The sequence below is a fragment of the Neopsephotus bourkii genome, unplaced genomic scaffold (genome assembly GCF_033783945.1).
Source record: "Neopsephotus bourkii isolate Nb327-2 ecotype Australia unplaced genomic scaffold, CSIRO-AGI_Nbou_v1 NB_923, whole genome shotgun sequence".
NCBI classification, from domain to species: domain Eukaryota; kingdom Metazoa; phylum Chordata; class Aves; order Psittaciformes; family Psittacidae; genus Neopsephotus; species Neopsephotus bourkii.
In genome coordinates, this window is record NW_026901417.1 from 3,918,770 (window position 1) to 3,937,029 (window position 18,260).

Here is an 18,260-nt window from a genome sequence, read left to right on the forward strand (position 1 = left end):
AGTGAAGATTCCAGAGGAGCACTGGTAATTTTGCACAGCTCTTTCTACTTATGTATTACTCCAGGTTGTAGAATGCAACAAACAGGAGCAAGAAACAATTGCAAATATCTGGAAGATGTCTGTCAAGTGCTAAACACTGCAAACCAACCTGCCTCCTTTCTCTCCCACTTCTGTTTTAACAGCCTCTCCCAGCCACCTGCTCCTCCTGCCTCTCTTGAGCTGTCCCTGGCACAAGACTACAAAACGTCCCAAATCAACTGCCACAGAAGAATTGGCCAAAATCCTGTGGCCAGATGAGCACTAGGCCTGGCGCTAGCTACATGAAAAGAGCACATGCTCCTTTAAGCATCAGCAAGTCTTCAGCTTAGTTTCTACTGTTTACATGCAGGTAAAAAAAGTAAGAAAGTGCAGTGTAGAAGATATGACTGAATATTTCCCTAATAACCTAACACAGATGAAATGAGGCATGACTAGCAACTGTTAGATGCTTGATTTTGGTATCTTACTTTTCATCAGAAGCACAAAAGTCAACATTTTCACAAATACAGTATTTTGTCATCTGAAATATGGCTTTAGATGCTATTTCAGGGGAATGAGGGCTGCTTGTTGTGTTCAGAGTCAGATCTAGAACAGCTGGTATTCCACAGAATCCTTGAAAGCATCTGAATTAAGCAGCTAATGAACATTTCAGCTGGAGGCTTTATAGGACATTTTAAAGCTTGCACATACCACAGAAGAGCACTTGGCCTCCGAAATGGACTATGAGAGTATTTGCATATACCTGGGTAGGAGGGATTACCCTGAGTATTTTCAGTAAGTTCTGAACGCCTGTGTGTCTTCAATGGCAGCAGTCATCACGTTCAGCTGATCAAAATCTATTTGTGAAATAACCAGCTAGAATACCCCTCCTGGTTTCAGACTGGTACTTCAGTAAGAAGGCTGACAACCCCCTCAGACAAAACCAAATCTGCTCCTTTTCAGCACTTGCTTATTTTGCTGTCAGTCACTGAGGCTACTCTCAGTAAACTGACTCGGGGGCCTGGCTTTATAATAATTTCATGCCATACCGAACTTAAATAGAGGAAGCCCTCGTATGAAATAGTTACAGTACTTTTGATAAAGGAATGAAGTGCAAAATTCACGCTATCTTTTAAGAGGCTGGTGCCTTCTCTGCTTGTACTAGAAAATCTGTACTGAAACTGATGTGGCCTATTGTGTACAGGGGGGTTGTACAAGGGGGTTAGACAAAATGTACAGAGGGGGTTGTACAAGGGGGGCACTGCTTAAGTTATAGCTGGCTTGACAAGCTTAGCAAATGCCTTATCAGGCAGTACCAGGATAGAACCTCCTAATGAGGAGAACAGAGGGGGGTTGTATTTTCTGATCTGATAATAAAAAGAGCAGCAGAGTAAGATAGGGATCATGGACCTAAGACTGTAGAGAATAATCCAAATAATTATTTTCTAGAACTAAACAATATGAAATGCTAGGAATATAAACAGGGAGGTTGTTTAGATTTTGATTGTTTGGGTTTTTTTTTCCTTAACAGAGAAACCAAGAAGGGCAGCTGAGCACCAAAGTGCACTGACAGCCTGCAGGAGACAGACACCTCATTTTTATTTGTAGCTTTAAAAACTAATCCTGCTGCCAAGGGAGTGTTGATCTGCCCTATTTACAGCCACAAGGAACCAGAGACAAACACAGTTGAAGCTCTGCAAGACCTGGCATGCCAAAGTAAAGGCACTGCTTTATTATTCGTGGCATTCTAATGTGTGAATCCTCCCTCAAAGAAGAATATCACCAATGGCAATTAAATATGAATAAACACAAAGCACATTCAAATGACCACCTGAGGCGTTGGAAGGAGACTGACATTAACCAGCCTCAAACTTACCCTCCTCAGCATAGACCTGAACCACCTTTGTGTCCAACCACATTTGACAGTTCTTCCCTTGAATGTTGTTTTGTTAAAAACCCGAAGCTTAAAATAACAGTACAGTTTTTGAACCTCTAAATTGTTTAATATATTTTCCACTATCCTGCACTAAGACTTTTATCTTAGGTCAGAACATAAGAATTCCAGGCCCATGCTAGTGTTAGATACAGAGATTTTTGAAGTGACGCAAGGACAATAACAGTTATATGTTGGAAGGTTATTTCTGAAGAGCAGGAAGCTCGGGGGGTGTGGGTTGGTAGAGAAGTCAAATTGTGTTCCAAGAAAAAAAATGAAAACTTTTGAAAAGTTTTTAAAACGCACTTCTCCATTTTATCTTTCTTTCTCCCCCAAGACCAAAGGCAAAGATCTTGTATTGTGATTCTTTTACACCAAAAGAATTCATTCATATATCTATAATTGTTATTATTCTCCAAAACAGTAAAACTACAAGATTTTACTAATGAAACATAAAAATGGAAATGAAAACATTACCAAAGTACCCCTCAGTTCAATTGCAAGATACATAAAACGTTACCTGACAGCGTCAGTTTTCCATGGCAACAAAGTTTCATAAACAGGAATGGCATGCTTGAAAGATTCCTTTAATAGATCCACCACAGTTGAAAAGCTTAGCAGGATGTGACCAAATACAGTGATCATCGTTGCAGGAATTGCATAAAGAAATCAACTCCTTAAGCACTCTGTGTTGCAGTTTCAGTTACTTATCAACTAGGACAAGAAAATGAAATAGACCTTGGGTATCAAGCCAAGACCGGAGTTTTCAGGAGTGAATCATTTTGCCCACTGTATGGGAATGGGACAGGACTTCCACAGAAAATCCCACCCGCCTTCTGACTGAGCTTACTAGCACAAGTATATTAGTGGCAACAGTGGTACCACCATCTCAGAAGGATGAGCTGCTGTTCCCACTGTTGCTGCACATGGTCATGCAGTTTGCCTTTTCCAGGCTGCAATTTGGGAAGCTGAAAATAACCACTTAGAAGGCTTTTTGTTGGTGTTGTTACATTACACTTCTAACTAATCTAGGAGCCTAGATTATGAAATGTAGTTTCATTACAAGCTGGGTTTATGACATCTCTATCATACAAAAACTACCGTATTTAAACCTGTTTAAAGCACTACTCTAATACAGAAGAAACTTACTTTTATGATTACTTAATCTCCCAGAGCTCAAATAAGGTTATGCAAACAAATATGCATTTGTCAGACTACAGAACAGTATTAAAACTATCTTTGTCAAGGATAAATGAGGCTATTCCATTTGCCAACACATTTTTCCCACTGCCTCCAACAGCTGTAACCTGATGACAGCAGCAATAAGTTAACTGCCAAGTCAACCCAAGTTTTTATTCATTTAGAATTAAGAACAGTGACTGTACTTCTTAAGCACTGCTCCCTCTCCTTTTCTTGACAGTACAAAACACATCATGTATACTTAGCATCTAGTATACTCCCACTCAAGCTGTAGAATATGGCAGCATCCAAGCATCCACAATTTTCTGCATTGAGGCATAAATGGATCATAACTCATCAGTCAGTTTGCTTATGCAAAGTATTACAGGTCACACACATGGCAGGAGAGTAGTGTGCAGAAGGTTATCTAGGAGATAAAAATCCATGTGAATCTACAATAGGAAACATATGGTTTTAACCTAGAAAAGAAATCGAACCCCAGAGCTGTCTTCAAGAAACCACAGCATGTCAAATTAAGCTTTGCTTATGCTTAGATGACCTTTCTTGGAAGGGCTGTAGCTATTTTTTTTTAATCCCTTCCAATTTCAGCTTTTTCTAAATAGACTAGAAAAGAACTAAGCCTGGAAATGTGCATTTTGACTAGCATTTCATAGAGAAAATAACTTCATCTGTGAAGCTCGTGAAGAAGATACTCAAACCAACAGCTTGTCTGCTACCTGTGCTCTTTCTCCTCACTATGAATGCATTTTGTTACTTGTACTAATGGCACAGATGAGAGTCTGCCTAAGAACAGGAATTTAAAGAGCTGTAATGTTTTATATCCCATTACTTCAAGTGTCACATGCAAAATTAAGCTAGTATAAATAGCTGTCTACTACATGCAGGGGAACTAAAATAAGATCTTGCATATCGGATGTCTAGTATCAGTGATCATGTTTGTGAAAATGACTGTACAACAGGTACTGCATCCCTAGTAGCAAAAATTCCTTCAAGGGGAGTATCCAGCAGGGACAAGACTGTAGAAACTCATATTAGGTTTTCTGGTATTGTGCAGTGTGTGGGCATCTGCACCAAGGGAGTAGCCCATAGAAGGAGGAGTAAGAGGAACCCTACACAGAACAAAATTTTGTATGTGATAAACATAAGGACAGAGGTCGTTTGGCACCAGACACACAGTACCTAAACTAGATAAAGCATTTTATTCAAGCAAGTTAAGTCAGATAACACCTAAAGCTTTAGAGTAATTTCTCTTGTCTGCTTATGTTTCTGGAACATGAAAAGAAAAAGAAAAAAATGAGAAAAAAAAGGCTCGTTAACCAAGTGTTTAACTGCTGCTTTGTACTGATGAGCTCAGCACTCCTTTAGCTGTAATTTGACATGCTTTGCAAAGCTGGCGATTGTGAGAGTGAAGGGGCTGAGCACTGAACAGAACCTGACTCTGAATTTGTTTCTGTGCAGCTGTCTCAGCTGTGCTGCCAGGAGAAAGCAGAAAGCAGTGACACCCCAATGAACTGCTGGTGAACCAGGAAAGCAAGCAGAAACCACAAATGTGAAAGTATATGCAATGAGCCTGCATCATAAAGAAAAGACTATTTTGAGCAATATCCTCTTCTTAGCAGGAAGGCTAAGGGCTCAAAAGCAAGTGCTTAGAGACTTGCACATATTCTGGAATATCTGAGCATTTCTATACGTGGTCTGATTTGCTGAAGAACTCTGTTCAGCAATTCGTGGGGGGGGGTAAGTGTTCTCAATGTATCCTCAGAAAAAACTTATGGTTTTGGGGCTTGATTTTGGGGGGTGAATACATTGAAACATTAATTTGATTTGAGATCAGAAAAGTTACTGGTGTGGCATTCTCTCTAAAGAACCAGCTCTTGAAATCATGATTACAAAGGGATCTCAGCTTTCAGAAGTAAGAATACTAAAATTTTCATTTTTTCAGTTGCAAGGAAAAAAAACCCAACCAAATAAAAAACCCCCAAACCAACCCAAACCTTAAAGCCAGAAACATCTTGTTCCAGCTTTACAAGTCTGTAAGCCCATTGCATTAAGGTCTAATTAGTAACTTCCTGCTATTTAGATTTGTTAGTACTGAAGAGAAAGATAAGTTATCTTCATCGAAGGCAAAATTCGCTTAATTAGGATAATTAAAATGTGGTTTAACGAGCCCCCTATAAGATACATTTATGGAACAAAGACATAAAATCTTGACACAAAATAGCCCAGGTTATATGATCTCCTAATTTTTGTCCAACAACAAAGTGTCATACAGCAATAACGTACCATATCTAAGGCTGACACTGCAACAGAGTTCACATTTTTAGATGGCTAACAAACCTCCACTTACCCAACTGATGCAGCTTGTCAAAATTTATCTTGGCTCTGCAGTGGTAGCATTCATATCCTTTAATTGAAACAAACAACTGAACACTGAAAATTCACTACAGTGATTCAAACACAGAGTAGAGGCAGAAATTAAATAATTAAATGTTCAACATGAACTATAAAGTATGGAAGAGAAAGAAGTTAACAGAAAACAAATGGGTTAAAATCTTGACCTATCAAAGCTTATATCAAAGCTGCTGTATAGTGGTTTAATTTACCAGTCCCCACTCTCTTTTGCCTAAGGTATTACAGCTTTGTATCCCATGGTGCCTGTAAGACTATCTCAGCCAGTGTCAGTTTTCCAACACACCTGAGACACTGTTGTTACTAGGCTAGAATTATTTCATAGTGACAGCTCAGAGCAGGATATGAAGAATATATCCTGACCTTTCTAATCTTCCCGGTCAGAAAAAATGAACAACAGGTTCATGTGCTACTTATCTTCTTTCCTAACTACTGTTCAGGCCTCATCCAGCTTACTTCACTAGCTTGCAAAGCTTGGCAGAACATTAGGAAAGGACAGGTACAGTCAAAACAGCAAGCAGGTCTAAACTGTACAGCATTTTTCTCTGGGATACTGTGCAGTTGTCTAGTATCTCCTCGTAAGAGTGGAAAGTAGAAACTAGACAGGGAGAGCACTAACTCTGCTCATCTCATGGACCACGGTCTATCTGCAAAATGGCAGCTTGATGCTTTAGAATTTTGTTTTGGTTATTTGCAGAATAGTTATTTGCTTTCAATAATGAAAGCAACAGAATCAACGTAATATTCTTCTCTCCTCCTCCCTCCTCTCCCATGCAATTACACTAAAGTTTTGAGTTTCTTGACATAAATTCTTCTATTGCTAAGAACAAATACAAGGAACAACTAATTGGTTGATTTTTTTCTGGATGTATACCTACCTACTGCACTTCCTAAAAAGCAAAAAGTCTCATCTTCAATCTTGTACATGTCTTAGTGATCCATACGGAAATCAATGAAAGGTACCCTAGTTACAAGAGCAGGCCCAAGTACCTACTTCATCTACCAAAAAGAAAAACTATAATTAAACACTACTGAAAATAGTATAGCATTCCATATTGACGCTACACTAAAAAGCTAGTCTTAGAGGCTAGTTTGACTGTATGTTGTTGAAAATGTACCACAGCAAATCTGCATAACTTCCTCATGTAATGTACATATACTCCCTTATCACATGGCACCCAGAAGGGGTAACAATTTCATATCAATGTCACTTTTATAGACTGGTGACTGATTTATAGCACCTGCATCTGTAACAGCTTTCTTTCTAGCTGTGTAGCATGCATCTATCACATGTGGTTACATCTCCCTGCTTGATGACTTCTTTTGAAATGCACTATACTATGCCTTTCCAAAGCAGAAAAATGCAGAGCATTCAAGTGTTATTCAATGAGTGCTCAGCATATACCCCATTTCTTCACCTGCCCTACAAGACCAGCAACAACACAGATAAAACTGGAGCCTTGCAAAACATCATGCTTGGACATTCAGTTGAAAAAAAACCAACCCCACAAATATTCTACTTATGAAATAAGTTCAACATTTGCACACCTGTTTTTACAAAATCAGAAGAGCAAAGGACTTTCAAATGATGATGCTCCATATTCTTAAGCGAAAAAGCTACCAAATGACAGCCTTAATACTGACCACTCAAACAAAGGTTCTACTTTTCTTCGGATAAGCACTAGAAACGCCACATGTAACACTTCAGTGAGCTTATTCTTTGGAAAGCGGAATGCTCATATCCCATATGTGCCATATTCTGTTGTGTGATCACAGATCAGTGTCCTCAGTTACCTGTCCTCAGCCTACCTGTAAGCTGAGCAGCACAGTTTCGTTTTTTTTGTCTGTGGATGAGACAGCATTTAAAAACCAAATGCAAACAAGATTACGGGATATAAAATACCATAAAGCTAAAATCAGGGACTAGTCAGGAACAGTGAATCAAGTTACTCAGAACAAAAGGCCTCTGTGTTTAAGAACCTGCCTTTTAAGGAGGTACTGTGTATTTCTTCCCTGCAACTTAACTGCTGTTACTGTAGGTTGGACTTACCAAAGCAGGGACGCTGCTCACTACTAGATTGTTAAACAAATTTGACAATTAGGCTGGAGATGGAATTGCCCCAGTTGCCCTAGCAAATGAAAATTTAAGTAAAAGACTGCTTTTCCTCTGTTCCAAAACACAAAGTAGTGGGCAAGACATTTAAAGATCCCTTTCTTCTGTATTTCTATTATCCAGTGTCTCCAGATGTCTTAAATACCTGGAAGGTGGGAGCCGAACCTGGCTCCTCAGTACCAGCTTTTCTAACTTGCATTAATTCTTAACCTCTCTTTCTTTATAGTGCAAGGTTACTTGCACGGCTACATCTGCATTAGCTGTCCAACCCCCTCCATCTCAGTATAGGAAATGCACTAACGTTAACTGCATGTGATTCAGCAGCCCAGCTGCAGCTTTCCAGGACTCCCACTGCTGTAGCCTTGTGAATCAAAACGGATGTTGGCAAACTGCAGTAACTGCCAATAGAGTTTGTTCACTGTCTCCTAAGTCTTCCTGAAAACTCTGTGCACAGAAATTCAGGCATTTTACTTAGCTAGACTGTAAAGCTGGCACTGCTGAGAGGTAGAAGGAACAAACTGCTGGCACTGCCTATAGAGAAGTAGAGGGAATAAACTACAGAACCATTTCCTGACAGATAAACTGATCTATTAAACAGAAAAGGCTTGGTTTAACCAAGTTCTATTGCCCAAACCAGAGTGAAAGCTTCAGGACACCTTCTTAACGACTGCAGTTCAGAAGCAGGGCAAGGAAAGAGCATATAAAAAAATAAAAGCAGAGGAAGCGCTACAAATGCTTCCACTTCATCTAATTGGCTTGGGGAGCTGTTGCTACACAAACTCTGCCTGTTCCTACCACACGCAGTAAGCCTCACTCTCTGCTACAACAGACTAACAAAGCAGCATGGCAAGCTTTACCAAATGAGAGTACAAGTGACCTCCCCACCTCAAGCTAAGAGAAGTAACAAGTTTACCTGAGAACATACAACTTCCTGAAATGAAACTGTATACAAGCAGAAAACCTTCATCTACACACATTTCACTTGAAGTCATGCAAAGTTCTGCTATATTAGCTCTTGTTTCCAAAGCAAAAGAACATCATTCAAATTCCTAACAGTGTCTTTCCCAATAAAAACCAAGTGATCATTTAAGAAGGAAAGCAGAGACCAAGGTGAGGTAATTGCAAAAGGTACTAAGCTGAAAGCAGAAAGTAAATTAAACTCCTTCCTAAAACAAAAAATCAAAATAACCTTAAAGGTTTGTGGGGTTTACTTGGATTTTTTTTAATTAAAAAATGTTTTCCCTTTTTGTATGACCTGTGCATTAAAATCAGCTCTCACAAGACCATACCCAAGAGTCTAAAAATCTCCTCTGTCCCAGCATTAACTGTTCTGATTGGAAATCAAGGGTGTGCCCTAGCCCAAGGAGAAGTGATGCAAAAAAAAAATTCCTGCTGCTTAAAGACATGAAATGGAAAACATAACAGGCTACCTCTTTAGCTCCTATTGTAATGCCAAGCAATGTTGTATTCGGAACAAACCCCATAAACTTAATAAAATTAACAATTTGAATGTTCTGAGAACTGATATGCTTGAGAAAGCCTTGAGCATACCCTGGGATTCAGCAGTGCACTTTGATCATAAAAAAGTAATATTAAAGACCATCTGTAGTATAACTGTTACAGCTTTAAGTGTCATCTTCAAAAGGAGCAGTAATGTAAAAGACCTTGCATGCAGATTTCAGCAGTCAGTGGGACTTGAATCTCCACCACTAAAACCTGATTCATTTGTGGTGAATGGGAGAATTCTCCACCAATTACAAGAAATAATTGGCCAAGAAGTCATGAGCCCTTTGTAATGAGAGTTAAACACACATGGCAATTATAGATCTGTACTTTTGGTATTGCAACAGTACACATTAGATCCATGAAATGAGTGCATGTACAAGCATGTCACTAGTAAGCTAAATTCCTCAGATCTGCATAATGCAAAATAGCCAACAGAATTTTATTTATTTAGTTCGAAGTTGTGCTTCTCTATAAAGCACGGCTTGAACTCCACCAATGAAAAAAAAGATGGTGACATAGATGAACAGCAAATAAGGGAGGCAGTTGTATATGACCCTCCAGCTTCCTTACTGCACCCTCGGGGCAGGCAGAGAAAAGAATGTTGGCACATGCCTCAGCTGCTTCCATGCACCATCTGGTGGCCATGGCTGCACAGACAGGAGATTGTGGCAAATGCCCTGTGACCTGAGAAATTCATAGACTTCTGAAGACAGAATCATAGAATCATAGAATAGTCAGGGTTGGAAAGGACCTTAAGATCATCCAGTTCCAACCCCCCTGCCATGGGCAGGGACACCTCACACTAAACCATGCCACCCAAGGCTCTGTCCAACCTGGCCTTGAACACTGCCAGGGATGGAGCATTCACAACTTCCCTGGGCAACCCATTCCAGTGCCTCACCACCCTAACAGGAAAGAATTTCCTCCTTATATCCAATCTAAACTTCCCCTGTTTAAGTTTTAACCCATTACCCCTTGTCCTATCACTACACTCCCTAGTGAAGAGCCCCTCCCCAGCATCCCTATATGCCCCCTTCAGATACTGGAAGGCTGCTATGATGTCTCCACGCAGCCTTCTCTTCTCCAGGCTGAACAGCCCCAATTTTCTCAGCCTATCTTCATACAGGAGGTGCTCCCTGATCATCCTCGTGGCCTCCTCTGGACTTGTTCCAACAGATCCATGTCCTTTTTATGTTGAGGACACCAGAACTGTACACAATACTCCAGGTGAGGTCTCACAGGAGCAGAGTAGAGGGGCAGGATCACCTCTTTCGGTATGCTGGTCACACTCCTTTTGATGCAGCCCAGGAATCCGGTTATAAATGTGGAACTAAGAGAACAGAGGCCATCAATATTTTAATAATAACATAAAGAATAGCTTCTCCAGCATCTAAATTTCAGTGGTGTGTTGACAATATTATTAATATTATATTTAATCAGTTAGTATTTCTTCACAACTTTTTTAAAATGAGAATTTTATCTCAAAGTTACTGGTTTTGTCAGATGTATGAACAAATATTTTCCTACTCTTTCAAACAAGTAACTTCACATTGATTTCTTTGCAATAGAGCTGTAACATCTTAGCCCAGTGTTTGCTTCTATAAGGAGCATTTCATGTCAATACCGTCATTTAATTAAGCTTTATAGTCTCACCCTCCCATTCAATTTGTGCTTTAAAGCCCTCTGGTTGGAGGTGAGAGGGAAGTAAGATGATATGTAAAGGAGGAAGGGATATCTCCTCAAAGGAATGGGAGCCCAACTTAATTTCATATCTAAAAATTAATCCCCAACTGCCTTCAAAAAAAAAACACCCCAAAAAACCCCCCAAAATACAAAAAACAACCCAGGGGAAAAAAAAACCACTCAAAAAATCCCCCAAGAAAGTCACCTTTAACTCAGCAGGAACTTGTTTCCTTCCCAAAATGTGTTTATAGGCTATTGTCTGCTTTTCCCCATAGGAATATATATCAGCAATAGGTACATCCATCCCTTTATGTACTGTCTAAGCACTTAGTACCAGGCTTAGCCTCATAAGACTTACTTTTTGCAGAATAATCCTCATTCAGCTGCTTGCTGATGTCTTTGCCTTGCAGCTGATTTTGAGCTTTCTAATGTAAATTCTGCTTTAGCCTGTGACTCCTTACAGTTTACACTGTGAAAGGACTGCCTCAGAATTTCTAAGTACAAACTTCAAACAAAATAATAGGCTGCCTAATTAAACATTAAGTTTAGGAAAGACTTACTTCAGTGTTTTCTGAACTGCCCTAATCAACTGCCATGTACTCTTTTAAAGCAATATCCTCCTAACCCACATTAACATCTTCATTGAAAATACACAGATTTTAAGTTAATTCGAATTACTGCATCTTATATGACAGATTCATCTCAAAGAAGCTAAAAAAGCATTTCTAAGGGCAAGAATATTTTTAGTTTATATATAAGCAAACATTAAAATAAATAGGGCTTGAGAAACACTATCAAGTTTTTTGTGGTTTTATTTATTATTTTTTAACTACTTGGCATAACTCTCAGTGTTAAAAGGCCAAATATTGAATGAGACAAACCTAAGCTCTAGACACATATTCCAACATGGAAACCCTCTTACAATCTTCAAATAACCAATTCATGAACATCTTCACACCACACTCCTTTTTCTTTTTTTAAGCAGAAGAACCTTTTCAAGCATGTATCTGCTTTGTTCTTTCTTCTTTAAAGAACACCACCCAAAAAAGCCTTTACTTTTTTAACCAACAATAGTCTTCAAGGATACTTACAAGGGACAGGCCCCCCTTTCTCCTTTTAAAGGACTACTATTTTCATGATGCTTTCACAGAATATGAATACTATTAGAATACCATTGTGGAAAGCGGCTGTATCATTCATTCAGTTAGCTATATGCCATTTATACTTAACATAACAAAGCACAGAATGAAAATAGAGAACAAAAGCCAGACTGTGCTGTCTTCAGTATTCTGAAAGTTATATACAGTCTGTTCTGGAGGCAGAAAAACAAGGACTGTAGGGAGAGGTGGGGGGTGTCCAAGTTTTCTTAGAGACTATCACTTTGCAAACAAAAATTATGCCAAAATACATACATTTGAAGTGAGCACTTGAGAACTGAACAGCAAAAACATGCTAATCACACAGTCTAATAAAACTGATGTTGAAAACAGCTGTAATTCCCAGTAGAGCTGTAAATACTGCTTCTAAAAACAAAGGAAAAATTAAACCTTACTAGAAAAGATATTGACAAATATTGAGAAACTTCCTAAAGCATCCCTTAGAGAGATGAAAGCTGTGCATGAAAGGTTTATTATCTGCTGCTCCAGTTGCACTGGATCATAACCACTGACAGAAATGTAAGCCACAAATATATGGACAAGGAGAAGGCACGTAGTACGGCTACGAAGTTACAAAACTCTCCATGCCAAAGAACAGAATCCTTTGAAAGTATCATTGATTATTAGAACAAAAATAATGCTTTGGCTTCTTTGCTCAGAAACCAATCACTGGGTGCAACCTACCCACTAGCAAGTTGTGCTCTGGATGGTGCCAGCCTGGTTAACCATGTCCTAACTCTTCCCTCACCTGCCAAGAGCTGGTTCACCCCAAAGGAGATGAGCATGGTAAAGCTGGCCAGGAAGGACTTCAGTACAAGCATGAGCACTAAGCAGCAGTCAGGCATTGCACTTTTTTGTTTGACACCCAGAAGTTGTAAATCATTGGTTCTCCCCGAGCCCATTTTGTGTTGAGTTGCTTGGTGTTACTACAAGCAAAGTGCAGGAGCAAAAAAACCACAAAAATTAGGGAGCTGGATCTTTGCTCTCTACCTGAATTCCAGCTGCAAGCAGATTTTAAAACCAACATAGGACATACCTGCCTCTTGTGTACCTGCCATACTGGACCACAGGTAGGATTTAGTTCCACAATTACAGCTTTATGCTTACGGCTCATTATTCCCATTAGGAAATTCTCATTAGTTTAAGGTTTCATACTTTTTCCTCAAAAAAAAACCCAACGAACCAACTAACAAGCAAAAAACCCAACCAAAAATCCCCCAAACCCCAAAGTCAAACAAAAAAATACCAAAACAAAACAAGAATAAATAAAACCAAAGAAAAAAAACAAGACAAAAAGAACCCCAAATACCCCCAAAAAAACCCAAAATATCCCTCCCCTCCCCAATCTGTTGGTCCTATGAGCCAACATATTAAAAGCTTCTTGATATAATGCGCAAACGCAAATATAATATATTAAAGCTGCCACAGTAAAAGATGATACCATTGTCACAATCAGATGTTTCAAACAAGGATCTTCTACACAGTAATTGCCTACACTGAGATTATGGGCATATTTGCATTCAGAAAGTCCTTGGTTGATAGTAAAAATGAACCCAAAATCTCTTGGTAGAAATTTTAAAGGAATTTGTATCAGTCTAAGAGTCTGAGACTGCCATTCTCCAGGGCAAATGGATCAAATCCAAGTATGCTAACATATAAACAAATTATACAGAAATGATTCTTCATTTTTGCTCAGCAACAACTTAAGTAAAACATGCCCAGTCATCTGTTTCTGGTGCAAGCTACATCACCAACAGTTTCTGCAGAAAGCAGACTGTTAACCGTTCTCACAAGGGTGTGTGTGTGGCTTCTTTTTTACAGCACTGCTCACTCAAGTGTTTTGGCACTTACCTGCCTGAGATGAAAATAACTTAGCAAGCCACACAGAATTATCACTTATCAGCTCAATCATGGAAACATACAGTCCGATGTAATATAAGTGTTGCATCCCAACTAGAAGGAAGTGCCAGCAGGAGGGCCAGGAGACCTTGGATGGATAAGGAGCTGCTGAGGAAAATTCAAATGAAAAAAGAGTCTTACAGAAAGTAGAAGCAAGGACAGGCAGCCTGGGAAGAGTACAGGGATGTTGTCTGGGAAGCTAGGGACCAGGTGAGGAAAGCTAAGGCCCAGTTAGAATTAAACTTGGCTAGGGATATTAAGGATAACAGGAAGGGATTCTACAGGTACATAGCAAATAAAAAACAGATTAGGGAGAATGTAGGCCCCCTCAGGAAGCTCTCGGGTGAACTAGCTACACAGGATTTGGAGAAGGCTGAGGTTCTTAATGACTTCTTTGCCTCGGTCTTCTCTAGCAAAGGCTCTGACCGCACCACCAAGTCTTGGAAGGCAGACGCAGGGACTGTGAGAATGAAGACCTTGGGCCCACTGTGGGAGAGGAATTGGTTCGAGACCATCTTAAAAATCTGAACGTGCACAAGTCCATGGGTCCTGATGAAATCCATCCGCGGGTCCTGAAGGAGCTGGCGAATGAAGTTGCTAAGCCACTGGCCATCATATTTGAAAAATCATGGCAGTCAGGTGAAGTTCCCAATGACTGGAAAAAGGGAAATATAACCCCCATTTTCAAGAAGGGGAAAATGGATGACCCGGGGAATTACAGACCAGTCAGTCTCACCTCTGTGCCTGGCAAAATCTTGGAGCAGATTCTCCTGGAAGGCATGCTAAGGCACATGAAAAACAACAAGGTGCTTGGTGACAGCCAGCATGGCTTCACTAAGGGGAAATCCTGCCTGACCAATTTGGTGGCCTTCTATGATGGGGCTACAGAACTGATGGACAGGGGTAGAGCAGCTGATGTCATCTACCTGGATTTGTGTAAAGCGTTCCACACTGTCCCACATGACATTCTTGTCTCTAAATTGGAGAGACATCAATTTGATGAATGGACCACTCGGTGGATAAAGAACTGGCTGGATGGCCGCACACAAAGAGTTGTGGTCAATGGCTCAGTGTCCAGCTGGAGACCAGTAACGAGTGGTGTCCCTCAGGGATCGGTGTTGGGACCGGTCTTGTTCAACATCTTTGTCGCTGACATGGACAGTGGGATTGAGTGCGCCCTCAGCAAGTTTGCCGATGACACCAAGCTGTGTGGTTCGGTTGATATGCTGGAGGGAAGGAATGCCATCCAGAGGGACCTTGACACGCTTGTGAGGTGGGCTGATGCCAACCTCATGAAGTTTAACCATGCCAAGTGCAAGGTCCTACACCTGGGTCGGAGCAATCCCAGGCACAGCTACAGGCTGGGCAGAGAAGAGATTCAGAGCAGCCCTGTGGAGAAGGACTTGGGGGTGCTGGTCGATGAGAAAATGAACATGAGCTGCTTCAGTGTGCACTTGCAGCCCAGGCTGCATCAAAAGGAATGTGACCAGCAGGTCGAAGGAGGTGATCCTGCCCCTCTACTCTGCTCTTGTGAGACCTCACCTGGAGTATTGTGTGCAGTTCTGATGTCCTCAACATAAAAAGGACATGGATCTGTTGGAACAAGTCCAGAGGAGGCCACGAGAATGATCAGGGGGCATCTCCCGTATGAAGATAGGCTGAGAAAGTTGGGGCTGTTCAGCCTGGAGAAGAGAAGCTGCGTGGAGACCTCATAGCAGCCTTCCAGTATCTGAAGGGGGCCTATAGGGATGCTTAGGGAGGGACTATTCATTAGGGACTGTAGTGATAGGACAAGGGGTAACGGGTTAAAACTTGAACAGGGGAAGTTTAGATTGGATATAAGGAGGAAATTCTTTCCTGTTAGGGTGGTGAGGCACTGGAATAGGTTGCCCAGGGCAGTTGTGAATGCATCATCCCTGGCGGTGCTCAAGGCCAGGTTGGACAGAGTCTTGGATGACATGGTTTAGTGTGAGGTGTCCCTGCCCATGGCAGGGGGGTTGAAACTAGATGATCTTAAGGTCCTTTCCAACCCTAACTATTCTATGATTCTATGATAAGTTACCTTAAGCCACTTCTGTGGTTACGTCTTAGCACATCATCTTGCATTGGACGTAGGATAATGTGCACGTGCTCGCTACCATCTCATCTGACAAGCATCTGTTCTTTTAAATACAGTATCTTCATCTGAAGCAGCAGACTGATACTTCTGTATATTCACGGGTAAAGTACATACCTAGGAGTCAAACACAGGACATTAAATACAGCTACTGAAGAGCTGTTCTGTATTAACCGACAGCAAGCAGACCACTAGTCAGTAACAAACATAGGCTAAAAATACATTTTTACTGGGGTCTTACACTAATGCATGGTACCTTTCTGTTTCCAAGGAAAGAAAACCACATGCTCTTTCATTCGGTAGCAATATTCTGCTACACTGCTAAATACATAAAAATTTAAATAGCTCAGTAGCACAGCCTCAGCAATTTATGTCCTAATGATCTGAATGGTATTCTCACTCCACAGTCACAAAGTTGTATTGCTGTGCTATAGTGAAGTAAAATGACCATAGCAGCCAGGTTAGAGCCAGCTTTCACTGCTTCAAGTTCTCAAAGCCTCTCGAGAAGCCTGGACACTTGTTCATTTAAGTAACCCACATTGACCTCTGTGTTACTATTTGAGTACTGTTGTACTCAGTCCAGCTGGATTAAAGCTAACTAGTGATATGCCTAGCACAGCCATAACCTCAAGCTGCTGGGACCATTAGGGAGAATGTCCTCACTCTCAAGTGGAACAACCTATTTCTGGGTTATACCAAATGGATGTTAATAGTCCTGCAGTAATGAAACACCAGGTTACATCAGCACCTGTCTTCAGCAAAGAGAAGGCTAGCAATAGCTTCCACAGTTACTCCTAAAATGCTGCCCTGCTTAAATCACTTTTCAATGGTGCATCAAGCTGTCTGGCAGAGAAGGAAAGAGCATGCACAGGGAAGAGTGACATCAGGTGGGGGAGGAGAAGACAACAGTCAGCTATTACATAAATGAGAACTGCTTTTTGCTCCTGGAAGGAACTGGTCTCCTTTTATTCCCTTTTATCGTCATCTTTTACACCTTCCCCCCCTACACTGCAAGGTCTGAAAGCACATACAACATGCTACCAATTTAACAGCTACAGCAAACAAGGAGCAAGGGAGGCAGCCAGTGTATCTTTTAGTCTCTGATGGATTTAGTATCAGCTAATATGCACTCAAGTTCAGCAAAACACAACTGCCAATCTAAACAAGTTAGTTCCTTGCTTTGTGTGCATGCAGATCTGACAACTACAGTTTGCTGAAATGGAAGGCATTAGTTCTACCTACAACACGGTGTGAACAAACTGCAACAGCACAGAACTAGTTACCCTGAAATACACACAACAGCACCACCAGATGATGAAAGCTCCACACTTCAGAGAAGGGAATACAGAGCTAAGTAGGAAGTGACAGCTCAATAAACACAGCCCCGTCAAAAAAAGGAAAATGCACGCCAAGGAAAGAGCAACTGGGACAATGGGAAATACTGTGTTTGCCATTCATCCATCACCCGGTCCTCCCCAGGACCAGCCACCAGCCCACTGGCCTGGACACCACTCTGCTGCCCAGAGTGCCACAAAGCCTGTGTGCCTGGTGCTGCCACCATGTAGGAGCTGGTGTGGTGCTTCCCAATGAGTATTTCTTTAGCCAGTCATATCAATTTAGTAAATTGATTTGATACAGCAGTCTTGATTTTCAAAATATTCCAAGGTCCTGAGTAATCTCAGTGATAAGGCTCCAGGAAAGCACTAATTGTTAGCAAAGCAAGTTAGCCATTTAATGACAGCATCAACACTGATCCATGTGTAAAGTGCAATTTGACTCGAAAGAGTATTTTCTAGCAACGTGCCACTACATAACATTCTCTCCTGTGCAGAAGTAGTAAGGGAGTACACTGCAAAACGTTTATTCAAACTAGAGGGACCTCCTAGCCGTAGAAAGAGGCATGACAAGAGTTCACTTAAAGGTCCTCACAAAACAGCCTGCTAGCAACTTCCTTTCTTTCCACAAGGATGTCTTGTGGAGGAGAAAGACACAAAACAACAAAACACAGAAACCACCACCACAAGAGCATAGAGCAAAGGATATTTACCTTCAGAAGCTTACTGCACCTGGGCTATCACGCAGACAGCTAAAGGAGAAGCTATTTCATGAATTTCTGGGGGTCTTCAGAATCAGTGCTGCAGCAGAAGCCTCAGTCCAGTGACAGGAAGAGTCCTCAGGGGAAGGCAGACCAGACTGTGGGCTCGAGGTGAGTACTCAAGCAGCAGG